The sequence below is a fragment of the Schistocerca americana genome, chromosome 1, assembly GCF_021461395.2.
Source record: "Schistocerca americana isolate TAMUIC-IGC-003095 chromosome 1, iqSchAmer2.1, whole genome shotgun sequence".
In the NCBI taxonomy this organism is placed as follows: domain Eukaryota; kingdom Metazoa; phylum Arthropoda; class Insecta; order Orthoptera; family Acrididae; genus Schistocerca; species Schistocerca americana.
The window spans coordinates 191319642-191325902 of record NC_060119.1 but is presented as its reverse complement, the minus strand read 5'-3'; positions in this window follow the sequence as shown (position 1 = coordinate 191325902).

Below are 6261 nucleotides of genomic sequence, written 5' to 3'. Positions count from 1 at the left end.
CAAGAAGAGGGATGGCAGTTGGCACTTTTGTGTTGATTACAGGAAGCTTAAGAAGGTAACTAAAAAGGACATTTATCCTCTTCCATGAATTGACGAAACACTACAGTCTTTGAAGGGGGCTAAGTTTTTCTCAACCATGGGCATGTACTCAGGATACTGGAAAATCGAAGTAGATGAAGCTGACCGTGGGAAAACTGTGTTCATCGCCCCTGAGGGCCTTTATAACTTTAAGGTAACACTGGTTTGTGTAATGCACCAGCAACTTTTGAACGGTTGATAAATAATCTTCTAAGTCACCTGAAGTGGACGATGTGTGTGTGTTATGTAGATGACATTATAGTGTTCTCAGAGACATTTGATGAACATATAAAAAGACTGAGGGCAGTTCTTAACTCTCTCCAACAAAGCAGACTGTAACTTAATCCAAGAAAGTGTCTCTTTGGAGCAAAATAAATCAAAATACTTGAACACCTTGTGTCAAACGAAGGTGTGTGGCCAGACCCAGAGAAGGTGAGGCCTATAACAGAATTTCCTGTTCCTAAAAGTATTACAGATGTGAGAAGATTCCTCGGATTATGTTCTTATTACAATTGTTTTATCAAAGACAGGTCACTCCAAGAGTTGTTAAAAGCCGATGCTAAATTTATCTGGGACAGTGCTCAACAAGATTCTTTCGATGTGCAGCGAAAAGCTCTGACAACTTTCCCTGTACTTAGTCTGTATGATGAGAGACCACGTACAGAACTACACACAGGTGCCAGTGGGTATGGGATCGGTGCTGTTCTGGTGCAAACTACAGATGGAAAAGAGAAGGTTATAGCCTGTCTTCTACGACACTTACATGGAAAAGAGAAGGTTATAGCCTGTCTTCTATGACACTTACAAAAGCTGAGAGAAACTACTCAACTACAGAAAGAGAATGTCTTGCAGTGATCTGGGCCATGTGCAAATTTTGACAGTATCTCTATGGAAGGCCATTCACAGTTGTTACAGTCCATCATTCACTTTGTTGCCTGACAGGTCTTAAGGATGCAACAGGACGACTCGTAAGGTGGGCACTACATCTTCAAGAGTATGACATTACCATAGTGTACAAAAGTGGAAGAAAACACCAAGATGCCGACTGTCTCTCTAGAAACCCTGTGCAAAACCATCAAGACTTTGATGAAGATCGTGACTGTCTCACTGCACTCCAGGATCTCTCTTCTGAGCAGGAGGAGGACGCCAAGATATCTCCCATTATGCTTGCCTTAAATTGGCCAGAGGATGTGAAAGGACAATTTAAGGTAGTTAATGGATCACTTTGCAAGAAAAACTTTGATCACTTTGGAAAGAGGTGGCTACCAGTGATTCCTAAAAACATGTGCTTAGATGTTGTACAGAAATTCCATTACGCACCTGAGGCCGCATGTTTAGGATCTATTAAGACATACGATAGGATCTGCAAGAGTATTTTCTGGCCCATTTTATTTAAGAGTGTTCGTCACTATGTGTAGCACTGTCAAGAGTGCCAGAGGAGAAAGGCAGCTCCTCAGAAATCACCTGGCAGATTCATACCAATTCCACCAGCTGAAACGTCTTTCCAGCGTGTTGGGATTGATCTCCTCACACGATTTCTAACATCTGCTAGCGGCAATAGATGGATTATTGTTTGCACTGATTATCTGACACGCTATGCCATTACAAAAGCTGTGAAAACAGACGAAGCATTCGAGGTAGCCACATTCATCGTGGTAGGCATTTTATTAATACACCATGCCCCAATGTCATTAATTACAAATCGAGGGAAAGTTTTTCAATCAAATCTTGTGACAGAGATAAACCATCAGTCCAACATTACTCATCATAGGACGACTGCCTACCATCTGCAAACTAACAGGCTTACTGAATGCCTTAATAAGACCTTGGCCTACATGCTATCAATGTTCGTCAGTGTTGGGCAGACAAACTGGGATGAGGTGCTACCTCTTGTGACATTTGCCTACAACACTGCCAAACAAGACACCACAGGATTTACGCCATTTATCCTGGTGCATGGGCGTGAGGCGACTATGACAATGGACACTGTTTTTCTGTTACATCCTGATGATGTGGACGATGACATCGGCCAGGTGTTAACCAGAGCAGAGGAAGCTCAGCAGTTAGCTCAACTCAGCACACTGCAGGCTCAAGAAAACGATCGCTGAAGGTACGACGCGAGCTACTGCCCTGCTGTCTACCAGCCCGGTGACCTCGTCTGCATCTTCACTCCTGTTTGGAAGGTTGGTATCTCTGAGAAGCTCTTCAGACGCTACTTTGTACCCTATAAGATTGTAAGATAGTTGTCTGATGTTACGGATGAAGTTGAAGATTTCAACCTGACACAAGACCACGAAAGATCAGAGATACGGTCCACGTTCTTCGAATGAAGCCCTATAAGGATCCTGCAACCCAAGGTAAATTCGAAGCATCAGCAACAGGCAACAAGTGGAAAGGTGACGAAGAGCGTAGCGGCAAAGGAAGTTCTAAGAAGATCACTGCTGGGGTGAACATCAGGCATTGGGAGTATGAAGGACCGATGACTTGTTCCCGGACTAGTAGGACGTAACACTGAGACGCTGTTCTCTTCAGGAGGGAGCAATGTCGCAGATGAAGGTGAGTACAGTCATCATGGTGTAGTGGTTATGATACTAGACTGTTGCATGGAGGGTTGTGAGTTCAAAACGCACCTGAACTGAATTTTAATTTCTATACATGGTTCGATACATTCTAGAAGTATCCACAAGTGTCAAGAATCATTGTACTGGAATATCCTGTAACTGCATATAGACACTGTATGTGTTCTGGCTGGAGGCAGTTCGCTCTGCGCTCTTGTATGTGCAAGTGCTGAATAAACCTTCATTAAGTGAAGTTAGTGTTCGTCATTCATATAATTACACCTTCTTCTATGTGACAATATCGAAGTACAGTAGTTTCATTAAATATTGAGATATACAGTTTGTTTTACTTTCAAGCTTTTATCAATTTTATATGATTTGTTATTTATTTACCACAATGTTTCATTTGTTGTGTACACTATTTTTCATCTATACAGCTTAGGTAATATTTTCAATAATGCTTAATTTTTATTACACCCTGACACAAAATTATAAAATTTACTAACTCTGTGCAGAAAATGCAGGAAGGTAGTTTTGGGAAAATGGAGGGGGAAGGGGAAGCAGGATAATCTCATTACGGTTGTGTAAGGCACTGACATACCCATATACCCCCTGACGGCTTTCTGTAGTCTGTGGCACTGCTCATATGTGGTTTAAATTGTACTTATCTGGTAGATACCAGAAAGTGGAAATAGTCCATGATGGTAAATCCTTCTTTTCTGGAGTACCCCAAGGATCAATGTTGGGATCCCTGTTGTTCTTGATATTCATAAATGACTACAGAAGTTATTTAACACAAGCTGATGCTGTACTGTTTACTGACGATTCTAGTCTTTTTGTTAAAGCTCAGAATATGGGTGACTGACTGACTGACTTACACAAAAAATAGAAATAGCAAATGAAGAAGTAGTTAAATGATTTAGAGAAAACAGTCAGTTTGTTAATGAGAAGAAAACATTATGGATGAATTACAGGCATACTTCAAATAAAGTAATCCCCAACATAATTGTGAAGTTAGGCAAGCAGGAAAGACTAAAATCTTCAAATATTAAATTTTTAGGAATTTGGTTAGATGAGCATCTTGAATGGGATAAATATATAGAATGGCTCAATAAAAAACTAAGTAAATATTGTTACGTATTAAGAATGCTCAAAATTCCTGCAGTGAAGAAACACTGATGAGTGCCTATTATGCATTCATACATAGTCTACTGCAATATGGTGTCATATTTTGGGGTTTTTCAAGTCTAGCGAAACACTCCTTTATTATTCAGAAATGAGCAATAAGAATTATAAAAGGGATTGCACCCAGGGACTCCTGTAGGGAAATATTCAAAGAACTGAAAGTTATGACTCTTCTATCTATTTATCCCTACAAAAGTATATACTTTTTTAAATCCCATCCCCAGCTCTTTTTATTGAACAGTGACTACTACGATTATGAAACTAGACACACAACTGACTTCCACAGAGAAGCACATAAGAAAGCCTGTATCAAAAAAGTGTAATGTGGTGGTGGTGTGGTCTTCAGTCCAGAAGCTACCCATTCTTCTTCTACTGTATTTCTTTCCCCCGTTTGTGTCAGTTGCTCCCTAATCCTCTCTCTGAAACACTCTACAACCTCTACACACATACACACACGCACACACAGACACTCACACAAACACAACTTGCATGCACGTCTGCAGTCTCAGCGAGCTGAAACTGCACTGCTAGTTTCAGCTCTCTGAGACTGCAGACGTGCATGCAAGTTGTGTTTGTGTGAGTGTGTCTACTTCTGACAAAGGCCTTAATGGCCGAAAGCTAAGAGTGTGTGAATCTTTTTATTGCACCTATCGCGACTCAGCATCTCCACTATATTGTGAGTAGCAACTTTCCTTCTCTGGTATTGTTATATGCAATATCATTCATTACAGGATGTTTTTCATTAAGACAAAATACTACTGTTTGGAACAATTTGAAAAAATCAATTGTGCCATTATTTCTCTGCTTTGTAGACTTGTCAACTTGCTGTATACATTATTTGGCAACTTGGGTTTCAAACATATAACACAATATCCAAGAATAACACAGTATAACTATGAAGAGAAATGATAAAAAAAGACAGGAATGTTGTTGCAAGTATAAGGATGGGGTGAGAAGTGAGAACAATAAGCAATTTGTCACAAGACCACACGGGAGTTTGAGACATAGACCTGAAAATTTAGTATTAAGTAGCACTTTCATATGTTATAATATTCACGTAACATGGAGAGGAAGACATACTGTTCTTGAAAGTAGGGTAACAAGAAAATGTTATAACTACCCACAGTTTATTTTTTATTGTGTTTTCTGTTAGGACTGGGTTCATTTTCACAGGAAGTGTGCTGGCTTTAAGGTTGATGTGCGTGGATTTAACAATAACTCATTATATCTGGTGACAGGGTGTGCATTTCACAAAAGAACATGTTGAACAGATTTATATTTCAGACGATAATAATTTGTGAACTAATACATGATGAAGATTGACTACATCTGTAAAATATAATCAAGTATTAAAGACCATATGAAAGACTTACAAGCTCTTCTTGACTAGACAATGGAAACAAGATTGTGGTGCCATAACTGACGACACATTTCTACATTTACATTTTGTAAGCTAACAAACAGTGAGCAGTTGCAAGTATGATGGGTACCACTACCATTTTTCCATTTCTTGTTCCATAAATCAATGAAGTGTGAGAAGAATAACTGTAAGTAATCCATGAATTCTTCGAAAGTACACATACTGAATTTTAACAATAAACCTTTCTGTGATGCTCAACGCCTCTTTTGTTGTGCCTGCTGCTGAAATTTGATGAGCATCTCCACAATGCTCTTGCAATAATCCCATCTGATAAGTGTTCCGCACTGAATCAAAAATCAACTGAATGAGAGTTATGTAAGCCTTCAATTTCTTGGGTGAAGTACATTTGTCTAGGATTCTTCCAAAAGTAATTCACTATATGAAATCTGCTTTTCCTACAATGAGTTTTATATGGTCATTCCACTTTAAGTTGTTCTGAATGAATACCCATCCCAGCAATTATGTAATTAAACAATAACAGTTCTTCCTGCATTTTGTTACAGTTTTTTGGTGCTGTGGCTTCCCTGACTTTCTCGACTATGTTTATTTATTTCTGCAGAGGAGATTTTTCATTTCCAAAATGAGCCAACTGAACTGTATGGGAAGCAAGGACATTGTCAGGAAACTCTACATATTGTTGTATAGTCACCAGAATCATGTGTTGTTGTGGTCTTCAGTCCGAAGACTGGTTTGATGTATCTTTCCATGCTACTCTATTCTGTGGAAGCCTCTTCATCTGCAAATAACTACCACAACCTTCATCCTTCTGCATCTGCTTAATGTATTCATCTCTTGGTCTCCCTCTACGACTTTTACTCCACACACTTCCCTACAATAGTAAATTGGTGATCCCTTGATGATGTCTCAGAATGTGTCCTATCAATAGATCACTTCTTATAATCAGATTGTGCCACAAATTTCTTTTCTCCTATTTTTAGAAAACTTAAATCTATATACAATGTTAACAAATTTCTTTCCTTCAGAAATGCTTTACTTGCCACTGCCAGTCTACATTGTAAA